The 25478-nt window shown below is 40.8% G+C and overlaps 1 protein-coding gene and 1 pseudogene across 1 annotated transcript in view; one reads left to right on the top strand and one right to left on the bottom strand.

Annotated features, from left to right (window-relative positions):
• Positions 1 to 25478, top strand: part of PARVA (parvin alpha) — a 180918-nt gene that overhangs the window by 71017 nt on the left and 84423 nt on the right. The window lies entirely within an intron of this gene.
• On the bottom strand, positions 707 to 8329 carry LOC139439752 (ER membrane protein complex subunit 8 pseudogene; annotated as a pseudogene).

Genomic DNA, 25478 nt, shown 5'->3' with positions numbered 1-25478 from the left:
TTTTCATTATTCAATAAAAAAAAAAAAACTCATCACCTCTTAATCTTTCTCTGCTTCCCCTGCCATGCATAACTGCTATTCTGTTTCTGTCTCTCTGGTTTATTTGTTAGAATAGTCTTATATATACATTATCACCCATATTCATATTTTACATGAGGTTTCACTATGTTATACAGTCCCATGTTACATTTTTAAACTTTCCTTCTAATAATATACATAACCTTAGACTTTCCCTTTCAACCACTGTCATCCCCATATAATAACTCTTTTAGTTACAAACACTAAGATGTGCTTTCACCATTTCTATTCATTTCCAAATATTTACCAACCTTTTTTTACCTCTTCTGCACAGATTAACCCTCAGCTTTCCATTCTCTACCCTTATTCTATTTTCTGGTGACCATACTCTAATTTTTTTTTTTTCCATTTAAAACTGTTTAATAGGAACAATCTTGGACACGCAGAAATAGCTTTGATTTGGAAGATTAGAGCAACATACAACTGGGAAAGATTCCACAGAGGCAGTCAGATTGAATAGTTGGTACCTCTTCTAGAGACCCTGCATTAAAAAGGTGACCACCTTCCTTCAGGGCACATGACACTTAAAACTGTCGGCTCTCCACACAGGGTGTGAGATTCACATTTAAAAATACGTTTTCTTCTTCAGGTAGTGGAAACGCCCAGAGACCAGTCCGTAAACCCCTCCCTAACACAGGTGTAGAACAGCTTTATTGATCTCTGCGTTGGTCCTGTCGTTCCGAATGTCATCCAGGTGGTTATCGAAATCCACAAGGGTCTCATAGGCCCGGCTGTCCAGGCGCGACGCTGAGATCCACTGGGCTTCTGGCCAGTCTTCGCAGTAATCATGAGGGTCTTTGCGCCGCCATTCGTGTCCATGGTGCTCGTACACGTGGATGGGAGGTACTGGCAGTCCACTGTGAACTTAGTGTTGTCTACCATGTGAGCGCCTGTCACCGAAGCCCTCAGCAGTCCTGGAAGCCACCTTTTCAGCAACCTGGTCTGGACTGGTATTAGCTTGATAATAACCAGCAATCACATAGCTGGTTATTATCTTTGCACCATGAATCAATCGGGGTGAGGGCCACCTCCAGCATGGGGGCGAGGGCCAGGGTGCCGTGGAAGAGGGGGATACAGTCCACAAAGAGGGTGTGGTGGGCGCCCGGGCCGCCCAGACAGAGGAGCTCCTTGTGCGGCTTCTGCTTCTCGGCCACCAGGAGTCCGTTGACGGCGCAGTGTGGGTACTTGGCGCCCTGCAGCACAATCTTGCATTAGGCCTGGGTGGTCAGTTTCACCCCGGGGCATGCTGAGCCCGGGAGGGCCGCCCTGGGCGCGCGCCTAAGGCCTGGCCCCGCTGCCCGGCCGCCGCCTCAGTGGAGAAAGAAGACAAGGTGGCAGCAGGGGCTCCCTGGGGCTGCCCTTTGGCCAGGGGAACCCCCCGCAGGCCCGGCTGCACTCTGGCCTTCGGCTCCTCAGAGACCCGCTCACGCTTCCCCATATACTAATTATTAACTCAATGAGTTTACATAATATATTTAGTTCATAATAGTGCAGTCATACAGTATTTCTCCTTTTGTGTCTTGCTCGAGTGAATTTCACTCAACATAATGTCCTCCAGGTTCATCCATACTGTCATATGCTTCCGGACTTCATTCCCTCTTACTGTTGCATAATATTCCATCATGTGCATACCATAATTTGTTTATCCATTCATTGGTTGATAGACACCTGGGTTGTTTCCATCTTCTAGCAATTGTGAATAATGCCCCTATGAACATCAGTGTGCAGATGTCTGTTCATGTCACTGCTCTCAGTTCTTCTGGGCATGTACCTAGTAATGGTATTGCCAGGCCACGTGGCTAGTCTATATTCAACTTCCTTAGGAACTGTCAAACAGTTCTCCACAGGGCCTGTACCATTCTACATTCCCACTAACAGGGAATAAGCATTCCTGTCTCTCTACATCTTCTCCAACACTTAAAGAGTTTTCTGGCTTTTTAGGAGTGGCCAGTCCCTAGGTGTGAAATGATATCTCATTGTAGTTTTGATTTGCATATCCCTAATTGCTAGTTATGTTGAACATTTTTTCATGGCTTTTTTTTTTTTTTGCCATTTATATTTCTTCTTTAGACAAATGTCTATTCTAGTCTTTTGCCCATTTTTTAATTGAGTAGTTTGCTTTTTTATTGTTGAATTGTATGGTCTCTTTATATATCATGGATATTAAACTCTTATCAGATATGTGCTTGCCAAGTATTTTCTCCCATTGAGTCAGCTGTCTTTTCAACATTTTGACAAAGTCCTTTGAGGTGCAAAAGTGTTTAATATTGAGGAGGTTCCATTTATCTATTTTTTTCTTTTGTTTGATCGCACTTCAGGTATAAGATTTAAGAAACTACTGCCCACCACAGGATCTTGAAGATGTTTCCCTACATTTTCTTCTAGAAATTTTATGATTGTCGCTTTTATATTCAGGTCCTTGTTCAATATATAGTTAATTTTTGTATAAGGTGTGAGATGGAGGTCCTCTTTCTTTCTTTTGGATATGGCTGTCCAGTTCTCCCAGCACCATTTGTTGAATAGAACTTTTCTGGCCCAGCTGGGTGGGCTTGACAGCCTTGTCAGAAATCATTTGACTATAGATGTGAGGGTCGATTTCTGAGTTCTCAATTGGTTCCATTGGTCACTTTGTGTGTCTTTATGCCAGTACAATACTGTTCTTACCACAGTAGCTAAGTAATATGCTTCTTCTTTCTTCTTTTTTAATACAAGCACTTAATAAATTTCCCCGCTTTATAAATTTCCCCCTCAGGACTGCCTTTGCTACATCCCATAAGTTTTGTTATGTTTTGTTCTCATTTTTATTCTTTTCAAGATATTTACTGATTTCCCTTGCAATTTCTTCTTTGACCCGCTGATTGTTTAAGAGTATGTTATTTAACTTCCATATATCTGTTGATTTTATAGTTATCCACCTGTTACTGATTTCCAGCTTCATTCCATTCCGGTCAGAGAAGAAGCTTTGTATTCAATCTTTTAAAACCTATCGAGACTTTGTTTTGTGACCCAACATGTTGTCTGTCATGGAGAATGATCCATGTGCACTTGAGAAGAATGTGTATCTTGCTATTTGGTGGTGCAATGTTCTATTATGTCTACTAGGTCTGGTTCATTTATCATATTTTTCAAGTTCCCTGTTTCCTTCTTGATCTTCTATCTAGATATTCTACCTAATTATGATAATGGTAAATTGAAGTCTCCAACTATTATTGTAGAAGTGTCTATTCCTCCCTTCAGTTTTGCCATTGTTTGCCTCATGTATTTTGGGGCACTATGGTTAAGTATATAAATATTTATGACTGTTTTTTCCTTCTTGAGAGGTTTCCCTCATTATTAATATAGAGTGTCCTTCTTTGTCCCTTATGAAAGCTTTTGACTTAAAGTCTATTTTGTCCAATGTTAGTATACCAACCCCAAGTCTTTTTTTGGGGGGGGAGGCGGGGAGGGGTTACTATTTGCATGGAATATCTTTTTCCAACCTTACACTTTCAACCTGTTTATGTCTTTGGGTCTAAGGTGAGTCTCTTGTAAACAACATATAGTTGGATCATGCTTTTTTATCCATTCTGCCAATCTATGTCTTTTGATTGGGGAGTTTAATCCAGGAACAGTCAGTGTTTTTACTATAAAGGCAGTACTTACTTCAATTATACAGCGTTTTCTGTAGAGTTGCTCTTTTATGATTTATCTGGCAGGTCCCTTTCTCATTTCTGTTTCTGTATATTTTTAAAATACTTTCTTTATGGTTGCCATATAATCTGTGTGCCTGGTGGTGAGGACCAGGGCTTCTGTCTCTGGAGAACTCCAAGCTTTGCATGGGACCCAGTGTCCAGAGGGAAAGAGCTCTGGCTGGTCCGGTGTGGAAGTTTCCTACCTGATATTTTTCTCTTTCATAGATTCAGCATTTGCTTGGACCATCACTTCCTGTTTCTTTGTATGTTTTATCAAAAGGACCTTTTCCTTTTTGTTCAGTTCTCAGGCTTCCACTTTAGGAGGTGGCTGAGACCGTACTGAATTAACCAAAGCTGGTATTAGCTATAACATGGACATTAAGTAGATGTCTGCCTGACTCATCCTGAGCTCCCTTTTTTGGGAATAATGTCACCCAGAGGCCCAGCCAAAGGGGGAGGATAGGGAGGCCATGTTTTAGATCTTGTTTGAATCTCTGATCTCTGACCTCAGCCCAGCCCATCCTTGTCACCACCCATCATTCAACTCCGTGGTGGTTTTCCAAAGCCTATACTATGGCCCGTTATGCCCTACTTGTTTCAGCCCCATGCTACTGCACCCACTTCGTTTCCTGTTACTCTCCCTTGCTTCCTCTGCTCCAGCTCAGTTGGCCTCCTTGCTGTTAGCTGTACACAACAAGTACATTTCCATGTATTCATTTGTTATTTCCTCTTCCTGAGTGTTCCTTGTCCATATATTTGCATAGCTGGCTCCCTCACTTTACTCAAATCTTTATTCAAATAGCCTCCACTGGCCCCCAGAGAGCTGTGACCAAGTATTTAAAAATACCACTTCCTGTTTCTCTTTATCCCATTGCCCTGCTCTATTTTCCTTTCTAACTTATCACTGCTGGCCCAGCATATGTAATTGTTTGTCTTTTCTTTGTCTCCCCCCCCCCCCATTAGAATGTAAACTTCCTGGAAGCAGGACTCTCTCTTGTTCATTGCTGTATCCCCAGCACCTGAAACAATTCTTATCACATTGTATATGCTCAGTAATATTTGCTGAGTGAACAAATGGTCAGTGACCAGCTTCTCTCCCAGGAATTTGAACTAAGGATGACATTTTGGTTGGTGATAGGTGCTGGCCCTGAGGTCAGTTAGGCTTGGGGCCCACAGCCATGTTTGGTCACATTAAGATTAGGAAATTGGACAAGAGAAGCTGAGGGGAGAGAGTCCAGGTGTCCCTGGAGAGCTGGAAAGGTTTTGCTGCCTGGTGGCCTCTCTCCTTCCCAGTGGGGCCTGATTATATTTGGGTGCCTGTGCCCATGGACTTGTCTTGGTATCTGTATAAGTTTTCTTTTTTTTTTTTTTTAAGATTTTTGTTGTTGTTTATTTCTCTCCCTTTCCCCGCCCTTCCACCCAGTTGTCTGCTCTGTGTCCATTTGCTGTGTGTTCTTCTGTGTCCGCCTGTGTTCTTGTCAGCGGCACCTGGAATCTGTGTCTTGTTTTGTTGCATCATATTGCTGCGTCAGCTCTCCATGTGTGCGGTGCATTCCTGGATAGGCTGCACTTTTTTCATGCGGGGCAGCTCTCCTTACGGGGCGCAGTCCTTGTGCGTGGGGCTCCCCTATGCGGGGGACACCCCTGTGTGGCACAGCACCCCTTGTGCGCATCAGCACTGTACATGGGCCAGCTTATCACATGGGTCAGGAGGCCCAGGGTTTGAACCCTGGACCTCCCATGTGGTAGGTGGACGCCCTATCCATTGAGCCAAATCTGCTTCCCTGTATAAGTTTTCTACCACTGCATAAAAATGAGCACTGATTTAGTGGCTTAAAACAACAGCCCTTTATTACCTCACCTTTCTGTGGATCAGAAGTCCAGGCAGGCTCTGCTGGGTTCTCTGCTTAGGGTCTCACAAGGCTAAAGTTAAGGTGTTGCCCATCTTGGCTCTAATGTGGAGGCTCTGGGAAAGAACATGCTTCTAAGCTCATTCAGGTTGTTGGCAGAATTCAGTTCCTTGCAGTTGCAGGACTAAGGATACTCTTTTTTTGCTGGCTTTTGGCCAGGGAGTGCTTTTAGCTCCTAGAGACCACTCTAGGGTCTTTACCCCCCGGCCCCCTCCATCTCAGCAACCAAGAGTCTCCCCTACACTGAACGCCTCTCACTTTGAGTCTCCTCAACTTCCTTTTCTGCCCCAGGCAGGAGAAAACGCTTTGCTTTTAAAAGGCGCCTGTGATTATATTAGGCTTACCCAGACAATCTTCCTTTTGATTAACTCAAAACCAGCTAACCAGTAACTTTAGTTACATCTGCAAAATTTCTTTTGCCATGTAACCTAACATAAACAGGGCATGGCATCTCTTCATATTTACAGTCTTTGAAGTAGGGCGGGAAATCCTGAAGGGTCTTTTTAGGATTTTGCCTTAAACAGTATCTGTTTTTTTAAAAATCTCCTTTAATTAGCTACTTTGGGGTACAAAAATCTGTTGCTTGCAACTAAAGAGCGTTGAGCATAATCCGCAGAGGCCCAGCCTTGATGGGTACAGGCGAGGGCTGAAGTAATAAACTCTGTCTTCTCGCTGTCTACGGAATTGTGGTTCTTTACTTTTCCTCTGGAATACAATTCAGAATATAGAGATGTGAAAGATTAGACCATCTGCTATGCTTCATAGACCAAAAATAATGAAAATAGCCCCTTGCCTCTAAACTCTGATAGAAAACGCTTTAAAAAATGCTTTTCCTTGCTGATCTCTCTCCAAGTGAGATCATTGGTGATCTGGGGCCGTTTCCCATGACTTAATTCACAGGGAGAGGACCGCCTAGCTAAATCTCACAGAATACTTTTGGGGGTAATTGGCCGAAAACCTCCAGACTTTGTTGAAATGAGTGGTTTTGGTTTAGCCACACCATGAAGCCGAAAAGCTATAATGTATGTATATTTTAGTCGTGAGGTATTATCAAGAAATTCCATATGGAAGGGAATAGGCTATGGTTTGGTAATGAAAAGCAAATATTAAAAGAAAAATGCAAGACGTAAACTCTGTTTCCTACAGATATAAATCAGAACAACTTTTAAAGCCTTTTGCGTGACTCAGAGAGAGGTCACTGACCAAATCTGCTGAGGGAGGCAAGATGAAACAAAAACGGTTACATTTTTATGATTTTTCCCCCTGCTGCTGCAAGCGCTTTCATTTGCCCGATGTCACACAATTTTCCAGAACGCTGTAGGAAATCTGAGATACAGAATTGCTATCCAGTTCACTGCCTAGCTTCAAAAAAATTGTATAGTAGTAGTTGAGTGTCAAAAAAATAGCATGTGGTAAATTGGAGGGAATTGGGGTGGGGGGACTTTGTGGAAAATTGCTGGCAGGTTGACGGATTGTGAGATTATAATAGAATCAGAGAGACTCGGAGTTGGAAGGGGCCTCGCCCCCTGGAGCCTAGTCCAAGCCTTATTTGATGCCTGGACTAACTCCATAGCACAGGGACAGGAAGTCATCCAGCTCTCCTTGATCTTACTCTTTGAATGAGAAGAAATAAGCAGGTAGAAACTGCGATAGAAGTTAAGGAGTCCTGGTCTTTGGAGTAGTGCCTGGGGCTGCTGCTATGGGACCTAGACAAGCTTTAAAATTTTTGGAGCCTCAGTGTAAAATGGAAATCACCATACCTACTTAGCATAGTTGTTACAGAATTAAATAAGATTCTCTGTAAACCATTGAACAAATGTAAGTTATTGTATGTGTATTAGTACCATTAATAAGGCAAAAATGAAACACTAACCTAGGATGGTAAGTGATCAGTGCCTGATGACAGGCACATAGAGCCTGAGACAAGTATTGGAAATGCGGGGGAAAGTGTTGCATTTTCAAGGTCAATAAATGTACTAGTAGGAGCTTCAGAGTTACTTTGAAGAGGGAAGAGGAGCCAGCCACTGTGCAGAGCAGGCGCCTCAGGCCCAGGAGAAGGCCCACACTGCTCATGGGCACGCAGCTCGGCCTGGGGAGCTCCCTCTAGCACAGCCTCAGAGCCGCCCTTCAGAGTTATTCACTGGGCCTTCGGAGAACCAGAGGTGAAAAGGGCCTTCAGGAGGGTAGAGGGCAGAAGACTGCCACAGTCCCTAAATTAAATTAAGGCAGTCTCCAAAAGCCTTAGGGCGACTTGGGAAACTATTCAGGTGTTTCATAATGCTTGTTGACTTGACTTCTGAACGGCATCCATCACACACTGTTTCCTCTCCTGGGGAGTGACCTTTACCCTCTGCAGATGCAGGGTTCAAAGGTAGAAAACTGAGCTCTTAGATTTTGGCAATAACAGCATTGAGTGTATCTCTTCATTTCTGTATACAACAAACATTTATTGACACCTGCTTCTTGCCCAAACCTGTTCTAGACACGACCCCCTACCCCTCACCCCCACCTCTAGGATTAAGAGATACAGCCTAGCAGGATGTCAGATGGAAACACCCTGGTGCCCTGATGGAGACAGGGGTGGCACGATTTTTGGTTTCCCTCACCTATGCCCTCAGTCAACAGTGATTTAATATAATCACCACTGCTAATTCCTGTTTCTGAGACCATGCTTCTGGACTGCTTCCTCTCCTCCACCTTCAAGTCCTAGGCTGAACCCTGCTTCCTCTCCAGAGCCTTACCAAATCCTCTCACCTATGTGGCTCACTACTTGCTGGCTGTCTGTGCCCCAGTTTTGCTGTCTCGTTATCTCATTCCTGTTTGTCTCATGTCCTCTTCAGCATGGTTTTATAGTACGGAGCGTGACTCAATGAATGCTTGTTGAGCTAAAACTTTGGAATACCTGCTCCCTCGGGGAAGGTTCTTCCTGGCTTTTCTTTGTTCATGTTTTCACATAGGTTTTATGTTCTTCATGTCAGTGTTGCACCCAGGGCATATGGACTTGGCAGAAGTGGAATCTGGGTTGCTAATAGGAACATGCAGTAGGTACAAGGCAGGGCTGTGAGTAAGAGCTAGGTCAGTAGAAAGAGGAGGCACTACGAGGTGTTCCAGAGTGTGCCATAAAATTCCAGAAGAAATGGGTAACCACTAAAGATGAATGTGGGGTCCTGAAATAGTCAGCTCAGCCGATTATCACCAAGTGCTGGTGGTAACTTCACCGATTTTTACGTTTGATGACACTCAGCCCAGTGTATCTTAAAGGCATTGCATAGTCTCTGGCCTCCTGGAGACCTGGCTGCCCCTGACTGTTGCCACATAGACGAATCCTGAGCATGCTGGGACCTTAGCAGCTGACTTGGGGAAAAGAAAGCAGCTGGGACAGGGAAGTACCAAGGTTGGAAATTCGGGATTTCAAGATAGGATAAGCAGCTAGATTGCAATATCTTGTGGTCTATCCAGAAAGCAATAGTCCTGCAGTCAGTGGGGGGAGTTGAGAAGTCCTGTTCTCCAAGGAAGGGGCTGGCAAAGTTGTCAGGTAGGCTATGTTCTAGGGGAAAGCTCTACTTCTAGGAGTAAACTCACCTTTCACCACTGTGAGCAAAGAAAACCAACTTAGAGTTGGGTTCTGGGGAAAACCTGAGGCAGGCTGAATACTGGGTCCTGGCACAAAATGATGAAACACTCAGGATTGTCTGATTTGAGTATGTTTTAACAAAGGATCTATCTGCAAAGCAGTGGGCAAATGTAGGGAAAACACAAGAGATGGTGCAGTATCCTGGGGCTAGTAACCATAGGGGGCTGCTGTCAGGCTGGGATGGAAGTGGTTACTGATTTCCAGAGGTAACTGGAATGGAGTGGAGAGGTGCAGAGAGGGCCATGCAACAAATGGGGCATGTGACCTTTCATCATGGTGATCCTACAATGAAGTCAGGAAATAAATACCCCAACCTCTTTTCTTCTCTCCGATCTCTTAGCGTACTTCCCATTGATCAAACTTATACTGAAGCTAGGAAGCAAGGAAGCCCATTGCCCATTGATGTAGCTATTCCTGGGAGCAGGATGGAGAAGGTGGAGAGTAAATCTAGAGGGGCAAACACTGAGATTTTTGCAGCATGACTAATTCCTTATCCCATCGTCCCTTGGGAATGATCCTACTAACCAGGATCCTCCCTGCCTAGTACAATTTGGCTCAGGACCAGCATGAGGCTGAGCCCCAGGCTGAAAATCTCTGTTGCTTAGAGTTTATACGAATAGAGGGAAGTAGGGCCTGGAAATGTACCTTTAAAATAACAACTTGTTCCATACATACGGGGGCCATATGTACTCAATTTTCCAGGACAGACTCAATTTCAAATATTCTATCCCATTTTACCCATAAGAACACTGGCACTGTCAGATCACATGTTCCAATTTTTTATTCAGAAAACATGGTCACTATATCCCTATGCCACAACAAATGCCAGATGGTTTAAAGAGCTAACTTTTTTTAATGGTATACTTATCCCAATTGTTGAGGAAAGACAATTTTCAGACTATTGTAGCAATTGAACAAATAATCGGTGACAAGTTTGAAGGATTCATTACATTACTAATAAAGAAAAATACCTTTTATGTATGAAGAAAATCAACAACACAAAAAAGGAAAAAAGATCGGGGAAATAGTCGCAGTAAAAGTGCTGAAAATCTAACATCTAGACTCTTTGGGGGAGTTTTATATAAATGTAAAAGGGTACAATCAAGTCGTCATGGGACAGATGGTCTAAGTATATGAGCAGACAATTCACACGAGGGAAACATTCACAGTAAACACATACTAGGAAGGTAATTTAATAAATTCAAGTTAAAACAGCCATGAGTTACCACATCATATCTATTACATTATCAAAAGTAAACAAAAGCTCTAAAATCTAACATGAGCAGGGCTTCGTGGAAACAGAAAGACTCATACATTGAAGAAAGCATTATGATTTTTTTTCCTCTGAGAGAACAGTATGATGATATGTAAAAAGAATCATAAAGTCAACTCTCTACTCTGACCCAAGAATTCCAGTTTGGCAAATATATCCCTAGGGGAGATATACATACATACATGTACACACTGAATTTTCCCTACATTGAAACAACCCAAATGACCAACAGTTGTGTGATGATTTAAATATATTATAATAGGTCAGGATAAGTGAGTATTTTCATTAAAATATTATGTACATTCACTTTGTCAATATATGGAAAAATGTATTTTAAAATACAACATGAAACTCTGTGATCATGATAATTACAAATATGTGAAAGCTAGTTTTGTCCAATTATAAGGATCAAATAAAAGTCTAAATTTTGCAGTTCATTGGTTTCCTATGTTAAAAATGTATTCTGGAGGGGAGCAGATGTAGTTCAGTGGTTGAGCACCTGCTTCCCATGTACAAAGTCCTGGGTTCAATCCCAAGTGCCTCCTAAAAAAGAAAAAAAGCATATTCTGAACTTCTAGGAAGATGGCATCAGAGTTGGCTGGCAAGGCTCAACTCTCTCACAAAAACAATGGACAAAGGGCCAAAAGCTGACTGAGGGACCTACTTTGGGGGTCAGAAGACCAGAACAGTGCTACACAACTTCCAGGAGTGCGAGGGACAGAGAGATGAAGAACCCAAAACAACAAACACGAGTTACCAAACCCTAACTGCAGCCAGAAAAGACTCCCATCCCCCATTTCCAAGATACAGAGTTGGGATAAAACCCCTGACTAACTGCAGCTGACCGAGAGGGGAACAGACATCTTCCTCCTTGTCAGTTATACAAGGGAAATATGGGGTGAGTCAGGGGGCCTCTTTTCAGTGGAATGGGCCAGCATAGCCCACTTTGGATTTTACTCTGGCCAGACCAAAACTCAGGAATTCAGAGATTGAAAGAAATACCTTCACTGAAAGGTGCGTTGATGAATGCCATCTGCTAGCTGGTCTGGGAATTGCATGGAGAAAATCTGCTTTTAGATCTCTCTTAACCCAAACTCCTGAGAGAAAATCTGCACCCTACTAGTGAGTCCCTGGCCCAATTTTGATAACTTAACCTGGGCCATTTTACAGACTTGAATAAGTTGAACCAAATATCAAAGAAGAGCTGAGTGGGGGAAAAACAATAGGCAAGAGAGAGAAATTGGCCATCAGAATAAATTCACCAACATATTCAGATGCCTAGACATCAGCAAAAAATTACAAGTCAACTAGGAAATAGGAAGAGATGGCCCAGCCAAAGGAACAAACCAAATATTTTGAAGAGATACAGGATTTAAGACAATTTATTAATGATAATCCTACAACTCTCCTAAATCAATTCAAAGAGTTGAAAGAAAAAGAGACTAAAAAGATAAAGGATATTAAGAAGATACTGGGTTAGCATAAAGAACAATTTGAAAGGCTGCAAAGAAAAGTAACAGAACTTATGGGAATGAAGGACATAATGGATGAGATTAAAAATACTTTAGAGGAAGTGGATATAGCTCAAGTGGTTGAGTGCCTGCTTCCCATGTACAAGGTTCATTCCCTGGCACCTCTTAAAAACAAACAAAAACCAACTCTCTCATTGGGGAGTAGATGTGACTCAGTAGTTGAACACCTGCTTCCTATGTATGAGGTCCTAGGTTCAATCCCCAGTGTTTTCTTAAAATAAAAATACATTAGAGGCACATAAGAACAGATTTGCTTGAAGACAGAATTAGTGGTTTTGAAGACAGAACATCTAAACTGGAGAAGAAAGGAGAACAGAAAGAAAAGAGAATGGAAAAAATGGAACAGGGTCTCAGGGAATTGAATGACAATGTGAAATGCAAAAACATACACATCATCAGTGTCCCAGAAGGAGAAGAGAATGAAAAAGAGGCAGAAAGAGTATTTGAGGAAATAATATCCAAAGACTTCCAAACTCCTAGGGAAGACATGAATAACAATATCCAAGAAGGACAACACACCCCAAACAGAATAAATCCAAATAAACCTACCCCAAGACACCTACTATTCAAAAATGACAAATATCAGAGATAAAGAGAGGATTCTGAAAGCAGAAAGAGAAAAGCAAAGCATAACATATAAGAGAATCTCATTAAGATTAAGTGCCAACTTCTCATCACAAACTATGCAGACAAGAAGAAAGTGGTTTAATGTATTTAAGGAACTGAAAGAGAAAAACTGCCAGCCAAGAATTCTGTGTCCAGTGAAACCATCCTTCAGAAATGAGGGTGAGTTCAAAGTCTTCACAAACAAAAACTGATAGACTCTGTTACCAAAAGACCAGATTTACAAGTGATACTAAAGGGAGTTCTACATCCTGAAAGAAAAAAAACAGGGGCAAGGGACTTGGAGAAAAATATAGAAATGATGATTATTAGGGAGGGTAAATTAAACGATAAAAGTGCGGACAATAGAAAGATATGACAACAGAAAGCCAAAATACAAAATTAATGAAGTAAGCAATGCATTTATAGTAATAGCATTGAATGTGAATGTCTTGAACACCCCAATCAAAAGACATAGACTGATAGAATGGATTTTATAAATGAGTCATCTATATCTATCTACAAGAGACTCACCTCAGATGTAAAGCCACAACCAACTTAAAAGTGAAAGGTTGGGGGAAGCAGACTTAGCCCAGTGGTTAGGGCGTCCGTCTACCACATGGGAGGTCCGTGGTTCAAGCCCCAGGCCTCCTTGACCCGTGTGGAGCTGGCCCACGTGCAGTGCTGATGCGTGCAAGGAGTGCCCTGCCACGCAGAGGTGTCCCTGAGTAGGGGAGCCCCTCGCGCAAGGAGTGCGCCCCATAAGGAGAGCCACCCAGCACGAAAGAAAGTGCAGCCTGCAGGAATGGCGCTGCACACACGGAGAGCTGACACAAGATGACGCAACAAAAAGAAACACAGATTCCTGTGCTGCTGACAACAACAAAAGCGGACAAAGCATAACATGCAGCAAATAGACACAGAGAACAGACAACTGGGGGGGAAGGGGAGAGACATTAAAAAAAAAAAATCAAAGGGATTCTTTAAAAAAAAGTGAAAGGTTGGAAAAGATATTACTATGCAAATAGTAAACAAAAAGGAGCCAGAGTAGCAAATACTGATATCAGACAAAAGAGATTTTAAATGCAAAACTGCGATAATGGATAAAGAAGGTCATTATATTTTAATAAAGGAGTGATTAACCAAGAAGAAATAACTATACTAAATATTTGTGCATCTAACCTGAGTACCCCAAGATACACGAGGCATATACCGGCAAAACTGAAGGTAGGAAAAGGTGCCTCTACAGTAATAGTTGGAGACTTCAATACCCCACACTCAGTATTGGATAGAACATCTGGACAGAGGGTAAATAAAGCAACAGAGAGCTTTAATTGTGTGATAAATGAACTAGACCTAACAGACATTTTGCACCCCAAAACAGCAGGATATACATTCTTTTCAAGTACTCATGGACCCTTATCCAGGATAGCCCATGAGAACACAACATATCAAAACTTATGGGACACTACAAAGGCAGTATGGAGAAGGAAATTTATAGCCCTCAATGCTCACATTAAAAAAGAAGAAATAGCTAAAATTGAAGATCTAACTGCACACCTGGAGGAACTAGAAAAAGAACAGCAAACTAATCCCAAACCAAGTCAAAGGAAAGAAATGATAAACATCAGAGCAGAAATAAGTGAAATCAAGAACAAAAAAACAGGGAAGCAGACTTGGCCCAATGGATAGGGCATCCAGCTACCACATGGGAGGCCCGCGGTTCAAACCCCGGGCTTCCTTGACCCATGTGGAACTGGCCCATGCACGGTGCTGATGCGCGCAAGGAGTGCCCTGCCACGCAGGGGTGTTCCCCGTGTAGGGGAGCCCCACGCGCAAGGAGTGGGCCCTATAAGGAGAGCTGCCCAGCGCGAAAGAAAGTGCAGCCTGCCCAGGAATGGCGCTGCACACACAGAGCTGACACAACAAGATGACGCAGCAAAAGGAAACACAGATTCCTAGTGCCGCTGATAAGAATAGGAACGGTCACAGAAGAACACATAGCGAATGGACACAGAGAGCAGACAGTTGGGGGGGGGGGAGGGAAGAGAAATAAATAAAAAATAAATCTTTAAAAAAACAACAAAAACCAAAAACCTCCCCAAAATGAAAAGCCCAGGACCAGATGGCTTCACAGGTTAATTCTGCCAGTCATTCAGAGGCAATCTATACTGATCTTGCTCAAGCTCTTCCAAAAATTTAAGAGGAAAGAATGCTACTAAACTCATTCTATGAAGCCAATATCACCCTGATACCAAAACCAGTTGAAGATGCTACGAAAAAAAGAAAATTACAGACCAATATCTGTAATCAATATAGGTGCAAAAATCCTCAACAAAATACTTGCTAACAGAATCCCAAAGAATTATACACCACAATCAAGTGGGTTTTATCCCAGCTATGCAAGGGGGAGGTTCAACACAAGAAGATCAATTAGTGTAATGAACCACATTGATAAATTGAAGAAAAATCACATGATCGTCTCACGTGATCCAGAAAAGGCATTTGACAAAATACAGCACCATTTCTTTTTTTTTTTAATTATTTATTTATTTTTAAAAATTACATTAAAAAAATATGAGGTCCCATTCAACCCCACCGCCCCCACCCCCCACTCCCCCCACAGCAACACTCTCTCCCATCATCATGACACATCCATTGCACCTGGTAAGTACATCTCTGAGCATCACTGCACCCCATAGTCAATGGTCCACATCATAGCCCACACTCTCCCACGTTCCATCCAATGGGCCCTGGGGGGATCTACAATGTCCCGTAATTGTCCGTGAAGCACCACCCAGGACATCTCCACGTCCCGAAAACACCTCCACATCTCATCTCTTCCTCCCATTCCCCAAACCCAGCAGCCACCATGGCTACCCTTCCCACACCCATTCCACATTTTCTCTGTGGACATTGGATTGGTTGTGTCCATTGCACATCTATGTCAAGTGGGGGCTTAGATTCCACATGGATACTGGATGCACTCCTCCTGCTTTCAGTTGTAGACACTCTAGGCTCCATGGTGTGGATACAGCACCATTTCTTGATTAAAATAACACTCCAAAAGATAGGAATAGAAGGAAGCTTTCTCAATATGTTAAAGTGCATATATGAAAAACATAGAGGTGGCATTGTAGTCAATGATAAAAGACTGAAAGCTTTCCCACTGAGATCAGGAACAAGACAAGTGCCCACTGTCACCACTGTTGTGCAATATTGTACTAGAAGTTGTAGTTAGAGCAATTAGGCTAGATAAAGAAATAAAAAGCACCCAAATAGGAAAGGAAGAAGTAAAACTTTCACTATTCACTGATGATATGATCCTATATCTAGAAAATCCTGAAAAATCTACAACAAAGCTACTAAAACTAATAGACAAGTTCAGCAAAGTGACAGATACAAGATTAATACACACAAAAAAAATAGCATTTCTATACACTACTGATGAGTAATCTGAGGGGGAAATCAGGAAAAAATCCATTATAATAGTGGCTAAAAAAATCAATTATTTAGGAGTAAACTTAACCGAGGACATAAAGAACCTGTATTCAGAAAACTGCCAAACATGGTTAAAAGAAACTGAAGAAGACTTAAATAAGTGGAAGGATATTCTGTGTTCATAGACTGGAAGACTAAATATCATTAAGATGTGAATTCTACTCAAACTGTTTTACAGATTCCATTGCAATCCCAATAAAAATCTCAACGGCCTTCTTTACGGAAGTGGAAAAGCCAATTATAAGATTTATTTGTAAGGGTAAGGGGCTCCAAATAGTCAATTATATCTTAAAAATGAGAAACAAATTTGGAAGACTCTTACTTCCTGACTTTAAAGCATATTACTTAGCTACAGTGGTAAAAAACAGCATAGTATTGGCATAAAGATAGACAGATTGACCAATGGAGTTGAATCAAGGACTCAGAGACAGACCCTCACATCTACAGACAAGTGATTTTTGACAAGGCTGTCAAGCCCTCCCAGCTGGGCCTGTACAGTCTATTCAACAAAAGGTGCCAGGAGAACTGGATGGTCACATACAAAGAAAGAAAGAAGACCTCTATCTCTCACCTTAAAAATAAACTCAAAATGGATCAAGGACCTAAATATAAAAGCAACAGCCATAAAACTCCTAGAAGAAAATGGTAAGCATCTTGTGGTAGGCAGTAGTTTCTTAAACCTTACATCTGAAGCACAGGCAACAAAGGCAAAAAACAATAAATAGGACCGCCTCAAAATTCAACATTTTTTGCTGATTTGGGAGGAGTGGGGTAAGGGGGATGGAGGGTATGTGGGGACCTCTTATATTTTTTGAATGTAACATTTTTTTAAAATAAAGAGAAAAAAAATTTTTTTTTAATTCAGCACTTTTGCACCCCAAAGGACATTGTCAAAAGGGTGAAAAGGCAGCTGATTTGATGGGAGCAAATATTTAGCAATCATATTTCTAATAAGGGTTTACTATCCATGATCTACAAAGAGGTTATACAACTCAACAATAAAAAGACAAACTACTCGATTAAAAAATGGTGAAAACTTGAATAGACATTTGTCCAAATAAAAAATACAAATGCAAAGAAACATGAAAAACTGTTCATCATCACAAGCAATTAGGGAAATGCAGATCAAATCTACAATGAGGTATCATTTCATACCTATTAGACTGGCCACTATTAAAAAGTTGGAAAACTGTAAGTTTTGGAGAGGAGTGGAGGTATAGGAATACCTATTCACTATTGGTGGGAATGTAAAATGCTGTAGCCACTGTGGGGGACTGTTCAGCAATTCCTAAGGAGGTTAAATATAAATTTGCCATGTGACCCATCAATACCACTACTAGATGTATACCCAGAAGAACTGAGGGCATTGACCCAAACAGTAAACGCACGATGGAATATTATGCAATGGTAAGAAGAAATGAAGTCCTGAAGCATATGACAACATCAATGAACCTTTAGGACATTATGTTGAATGAATTAAGCCAGACAAAAAAGGAAAAATACTGTATGATCATGCTATTATGAGCTAAATATATTATGTAAACTCTTGGAGTTAATAATTAGAATATAGGTTACCAGAAAATAGAATGAGGGTAGAGAATGGAAAACTGAGGGTTAATCTGTGCAGATTTGATAAAAAGTTGTCTGTAAATATTTGGAAATGAATAGAAATGGTGAAAGCACAGCACAGTGTTTGTAACTAGCAGAGCTATTATATGGGGATGACTGGTTGAAAGGGAAAGTCTAAGATCATGTACTTTACTAGAAGGAAAGCTAAAAAATGTGACATGGGATTGTATAACATAGTGAAACTTCATGTGAAAGATGAATATGTGTGGCCATGCATATATAAGACTTTTTACAAAATATAAATAAACTAGAGAAACAGAACAGCAGCTATGTATGGCAGGGTAAGCATAGAGAGATTGAGAGCTGATGAGTTATTTTTGTTTTTTGTTTTTTATTATTATTTTTGGAATAAAGAAAAAACTCTAAAAAATTATAAAAGGGAAAAAAAAGGAAAAGTTCTTCGTCTTGTAGGGTTTCAGTTACCCATTAAAGCGACCTCTCTTGGTGTCCGGGAATGAACACGAGCTTCGAAGTCAGTCAGGCGGGGTGCTCAGATCCCTCCTTGCTGCCTCACTGGCTCTTTGGACCCAGCCCCTCCTCCGTAAAATGATAATGACGACGCTTATCTCTTGGTGTTAGTTAAAACTAAATAATGGTCTGGTACAAAATAAGCTTGCAGTAAGCCTCCATTCTTGCCTCTTTCCCTCACCCGACTGGGTATCTAACATATGGCTGGAGCTCAGTCTCCAGGTCAGTCCAGTTAAGGCAAGGCAGCAGTCTCATTCCCGTACCACCTTAGGGATGAACAAAACACAGGAATGGGATTTGCTCTTAGTCCTGTTGGAGTATGGTCAGTCACCTACCACAGAGGGACAGGGAGGGAGGGGTGGCACTTGGGTTAGAATCTTCCTCCGTGACGGGACTGGGCAACGAAGGCTGTGTGGGCCGACAGGGAAAGTGCGTTCTGGCCAGCTCGAGCTCGCAGCAATCTCTGACCACGTCCGGGAAGATCAACGGCAGTGAAGAAAGGCCCCTAATGAAGTATTAGGATGTCCTGATGGGCAGACTGAGCACGGCAGCAGGAGCTTGGGGAGGACAATGCTTTAATGTCCGGAAAGACAGGCAGCATCAGGAGAGTCTGGTGTTTTAGCCCCAGGCCCTGGGAAGGGGCACTTGGGCAGGACCCTGGCATGGGGCGCCAAGCAGATTACTTGGGCAAGGACTCATCAACAGGGACCAAGGCAGAAGCTCAAGGCTAAGAACTGGGCACTCTGAAGGGGTGTCTGTTTTTGGAATGAGGCCCTATTTGGGATCAGATACTATGACGGTGTTGAGTCTGAGACAGCCTTAGGTCAAGTTGGATCTGGGAAAGAGGCAGGACTGAGTTGCGGATGAGGGTCAGGTGGTCCCAGTCACGGGACGGGGATAGGATGCATCGGCTGGGAGCCAGAGTGAGCCAGACATTGTCTATCTTGAAAGCAGACTCTGTTACTGCCACCTGATTAAAGTTTGGAATCGCCTCCAATGCCAGTGGACGTTGCTCCAAAGTCTAGGGGTGACCTTGAAGTTTCCCTTTCCCTGCTCCCTTCTCTTCTTTTCTCTCTCCCGATCTTACCTAAACCAGTATGGGACATCTTGGAGCTAAAGAGGCTTTATCAGAACCTTATTGAGAGGAAGGAAGTGTATGTAAAGGAAAATTAATTCTCTCTCTCTCTCTCTCTCTCTCTCTCTATATATATATATATATGTAGTTGCTTTAGTCACCTCTTAGGTTTTAGTAGTATATTTATGGCTTTAGTTATGGCTTTTTTATTTGTTTGGAAATTTCAAGTATCAGTAAAGGAGGGCATGAGACTTTTCTGTTTGTCAAAGGGGCACATGTTTAAAATGGTCATGAAGCACCACTGGAGGCCCGCCCTGCCCTGGCTTTCTGTAGCCAGCTCCTCTCTCTGCCCGACATTGTTCCTTTTCTCTTGACCACAGCATCTAGCTCCATGTTGTCCTCCCTTCTCTGTACATTACACTTTCCAACTAGATCATTGGTTTTCTATGGGGCCGATTTTGTCCTCCAGGGGGCACCTGCCAATGTCTGAAGACATTTTTGGTTTTCACGACTGAGGAAGAGGTTCTGCTGGCGCCTGGTGGGTAGAGGCCAAGGTTGCTGCTAAATGTCTTACAAGGCACGGAACAGCCCCACAACAAAGAATCCTCTGGTGCAAAAGTCAGCAATGCTTCTGTTGAGAAACCTGTGCTAGATGGTAAGCATATCATGAGTGACATGATGTCTTAAGATCCTCCCCAGGTTCTTGCGAAAGAATCATTTAACCATGCCCTTGCTGAGGTAGTGGAACTAATCCCCACATCTCCCCCCTTTCTTTTATGAGCAGGTGGTTCTATTTGAGTAGCTGCATATATGGCGGCCAGGTATTCATAGTGGTGTGTGGTACATTGCCATAGTTGGAAGAAGCATCAGGATCCTAGAAATATAATAAGACAGAGAGAAATTAATCCTCCTATTGTTTCCCACTATTTAAAATTTAGATTGGAAAACCATGTTGAAGGGTTCAGCCATTGCAACTGTTTGGCTAAGATTTTTAGTGTGGTTTGTTGAGTTTGATTTTTTAAGTTCCATAATTGCCGCTCTAATTTTAGATGGAGAGTCTCCACTTTATCCGATATATGAGTGGAGAAGGCACTTGAAGTGTTTTTTTATTTGGTTCCAATTTTGTTGAGTGTCATTCCATTTTAAAGGAATGATACAAATGCTAGAATGCCTACAGTTAACTTCATTTATTAGTGGCCCTGCAGGAGGAACCCAGTATCCTCCTGTCCATGTTGAATCGTTTGAGGATAGTGGGGGCTCAGGATCCCACCAGGAGGTGAGAACAAATAGGGGTGGATCTGTTATATGGTCCCAATAGGTGATTAGCAGTGCAGGGCTTAAAAGACATAAGGATGAGCAATGTGTACGTTTTCCATGTTCCCACTTTAGCAGAAGCAGTAGTGACTACTGCCAAATAAGCTTTAAAAAGTATTTTCAGGCATCTTAGGGCACCTAACTCATGCCATAAGAGCTTGTGCTTGGTTGCCCAACTTTTTAAGACTCCTCCGTGTAACTGGTTCAGCTCCTTAGGTAGTCCTCAGGGGGATGTTGGTCGATTGCAGTTTGAGTGCTTCCAGGCTCAGTATTGGGTTGTGCTGCCGATTCTACCATGCCATGGTATGGTTTTACGTGCTTTGCTGGAAGCCAAAGAGGTCCTCCTGGGGAGAGAATGCATGCATACCCTCTCCTTCATGTTAGAAAACTTACTGGACCATGCTGATTACCATTAGCTTCTTGTTCATCCACCACTTTGTATAAAACTTTAGGATAACATTTTACAAGTGGTATTTGAAAATGTCGTTCTGCTGCTGTATAACCATCCTCCTTGCGATTTTAAAAATTTAAAGTGTATAAGGCTATTTGTATGACATCCTTTGGACTGGTTAGACCTAACACCCTATTCCCCCTTTTTTGTTTTGTAAACATAGTTTTAAGGAAGAGTGAGATTACTGTGTAAAAATATATATATATTTGTTAACATAATATTATTAATATAATGAAATAGGGTTAAAACTACAGTTAGATGTTTGTTATTAGGCTAGGATAGATGATTGGGTTATGCACACAGCCTTGGGAGAGCACTGCAAAATTTACTTTTGGCTTGTTCACGTATGAATGCAGGCTGAATTGACTTGCCGAAGGAGATACTAGAGAAAGCTATAGCAAGTTTTAAAATAAATTGATAGTAACATAATTGGATATTAATTTTTGTAATAAACTAACAATATTTAGGATTGTTGCACACAGCAGTGGTATTACTTTAATTTATGATAGCTTACTATTATATATCACCCTGTGGTAGTTTTTAATGTGAATTGGACAAGTATGAGTTAAAGCATCTGCCTTGCGGCAGCTTTCAGTGTAAATCAGACCAGTATGAGTTAAAGCATTTGCTTTTTGATTTTTAGGTAGAGAGCTTGTTTTTATGATATATATTATTTTTAATAATTAAAACTATGATTAATGACATTATGTTTTTATTTAATATTATGTTGGAACATTATTAAATTTTTAGGAGTTTTATATACTCTATTCATATCAATCTTTTACTCATAAAACTTTAACAGAAGGTTAAAGAATCCCTTTTAATTTTATAATACTTTTGAATATTATTCATTCAACTTAAAACATATTAAATGAACTTACTATTTTATTATTTTACTTCTTTTAAGGTAAAAGAACAAATCTTTTGCAAAAACCTAAAATAAAAGATGTTTTTCAGGATTTGACTTTGAGAAAGCATATTTGAACGTTATGTTCCCCTCAAAGTGATAAGACTTGTTTTTTTTTTTAAACAGCCAAGGACATGATATGGTTAAAGTACAAGAAGCTATTTAATATTCTGATTATTCATGAGAAAAATCCTTTATAAATTTTTATTAAAGCAGACTAGTGACTTAAGAAACTTTGAGAGAGAACAAAATTTAATTTTACCTTAGTAGACTATTTGATACTAAAGCTTTTAAAACTTAATAGATAGACCCATCAAATTTTACTTAACTTTAGCCACAAAAATTCCTTTTCCACACACCTTCTGCACTTTCTGTATTCATTCAGGTTTTGTACTAAATTTTACTCTTTCTTAATAATTTTATCTTAGGACAAAATTATTTTCTGTTTCCTTAATAATAAAAGCACATTCTATATACCCTATATATATAAGTTACCAAAATGATTTTGGAAACTGTTTCCAAGCAAATTTCTTACAACATACAATTACCATCAACATTAAACAAATACCAAATTAATGATTCAATTTGGTTATATGCAAATATAACTGTCATTTTATTTTAAATACTTAGTAGCATGCAATCCTAGAAACAGTTTTTAGAAACAAGTTGGCAGGGAGAGGCTAGATGCTAATAAGTTTTCCTGTTATGAAGTTTCTTTTTGTTATTATTATTTCAGTTTCTGTTTAATAATGACATCTTGGAATTAGCTATGTAAACACTTTAATTTAAATCATGTTTTCATGAACTTCTTATAATTATTTATAACCATATAGACTATAATTACTTTGTCTTAAGACAAATTTTACCTTCACAGAACATATTCTCTCACTGAATGCTACCACAATACTTTTTACAACTTGCCATATGCATTTAGGTTTTGTCTTGCATATTTTCATTTTGATTTTATGAAATATAGCCATTTTATTTTAGGATAAAACATACTTTTTTGAACAAACATCAAGTTTCAGTTAGCATTCTCACAAATCTTTTACTTTTTTTAATATTCATTTAAGTTTTACATTCTTCATTTTATCTTGTAAAGAAAAATAAACTATTCATTTTAATTTAAGCAAGAACTATTTTTTATGAAGATACTTGTAGCAATTTCATTAATCAAAACACAATTTTTATCATTGTAGAGATCTTATTAGCATTTATACTTATGTATTAATATATACACTTATTTTTGGCCATTTGAATAGATCTTTTTTAGGAATTTTTATTTATTTATATTACCATCCGGAGATATTAAAATATACACTGAAATTGAACAGACAAACACAAAAACAATTATAACACACCAACAAAAACAAAGTTTCCAGTTTGACTCATAATTCTAGGACTAGAGTTCCCATAATTCAAAATCTAAGGTTCCCTCTTTGGGGAAGTACGGACAAAAGGTCTGTACTGTTTGAAGCAATGTAATAATTTGTTCTTCTTTCACTTTACAATTAGCTGCTTTCAATAAAGTTGTAAAGTGTGGAGATAGATCTCCCGTTGCTCTGATAATGTACTTCCCATGTTATGCTAGCGCCTGCGGTCAGCTTACCTCTCTCAGGGCAGCTGATGTCCTGTCTGTGCAGGATGTGTCGTCCAGACCAATCTCACTGCGTGGACATGTTCCTGGGGGCCGTCCCAAAAAGTCCCCCTCAGCTAGGGGGAAAATCAGCTGTCCCACGCCAATTGCCGCGGGAATGAAAGACTCACACACCAAAATTCATATGCAGGGAGTGCCCCATCTGGTTTGTTTCTCTTGCTTATATATCATGTATTTCTTGATTCAGCCATGGGCTGTGGTTAAAGTTAAATTTCCCAAGGATGTTTTGTCTTGGAACAAGAAACCTTGTCCCTAGACTCACATCCTATCTAGCGGCAGAAAGGGCAAGAGGATGCCATTTTCAGACTTCAACTGAAAAGCGATAGCTTGCGCAGAGATAAGCAAGGACAGAGCTATTTTTACTCTGAAGCAAGAACAGATGAGCTTTAACCATGCCCTTGCCCAGGTGGGGAACTAATCCCCACACATCATAACTAGCAACGACCATCTATCAGACTCTCTGTGCCCGGCACTGTTATAGTGGCCACTTACACACTCAGTAAATCTTTTTTGTTAGAAATTATCCCATTTTACGGATGGCAAAACTAAAATATGAGAAAACCAAGATACACCCAAGGTCAAACAGCTAGTAACTGGTAAAACCAGTCACTAGTTAAAAAGAATAGTCATAGTTATAGTATAGGAATAGTTGTAGTCGTAGCAGTAGAATTTGTATTATGTTTTAATAAGCCAAGAGCTTTATGTATATTGGCACTTTATCACACCTCATAGAATAGATATTCTGTAGTACCTACTTCAGACATGCAGAAACTAAGACTGATAGGAGTGTGACGTGTATTTATGAAGTTGTGTAATTTTAAAAATTAATGTCCATCTCCCCTGTGCACTGTAATCCCCAAAAGGCAGGCACCTCATGCTCTAGCTCTCTGCAGTGGCCCCACGGTTCAGCTCAATGTCTGGCAATAGCTCACACCCAGCAAGTGATTAGGGAGAAGGGAAGGAAGTGTCAGAGTGTGCGATGCTCGTGGATGGACCAGTTGAACGCTCGCGGTGGCCTATCCCCTGTGCCACGTTTTCTTTGCCCTGGTGCTTTGCTGTGGTTCCTTCCCTCCTCTAGGTCTCAAAACTGGCCCATGGAAGGATCTGGTTCTTATTGCCATCCAGAATCCAGGCAGTGGCCAGGGCTGGTTGAGCGCTTCCACTCACTGGCCTTTCCTTCTCGTGCTCTGTCTCTGAAGCTAAAAATCATCACCATTTTAAGCCCCACATTTTCCAGGACCTTTGAAAGCCTTTTGTGGCTGAAATATTTGTTTTCCTACCCAATGAAATTTGATGACACATGAAGCTAGGTAGAAATACTTTCTTTCCTTCTGATATCTGGATTTTTTCAGAACCTAGATAATTTTATCCTATTTACATCAAACACACAGGTAACTCTAGACTTCTATATCTGTATTATTTCTGGAGAGGCATAATAGGATTATGAATGACAGTAATTGACATTACATGCTTTAATTAAATTTCCTTTTCTGTGAATCAAAACCTTTTAGTCCAGTCCTGCAGTGCTATTTCTAGATTTCTCTTTTACATACTCTAATGTGTTAGACAGCAGGTAAGGCACAGATTCATTTTTGTAAATTCTGCATCCCATAGATAAAATGAGATAATGTGTGTGAGGCCCAGCTTAATGCCAGTCTCATAATGATTATTAATCAAAAACTGTTAGATGAAGTTACCTACTCGGTGCCTTTTAGGTGCTGGCTCTTTGAGGAGCACTGAGCTTCTTTGAACATTTAGGAAAAGACCACTTTTCT

This window comes from Dasypus novemcinctus, chromosome 10 (assembly GCF_030445035.2).
Source record: "Dasypus novemcinctus isolate mDasNov1 chromosome 10, mDasNov1.1.hap2, whole genome shotgun sequence".
NCBI lineage: Eukaryota > Metazoa > Chordata > Mammalia > Cingulata > Dasypodidae > Dasypus > Dasypus novemcinctus.
This window is presented reverse-complemented; position numbering and strand designations above follow the sequence as displayed.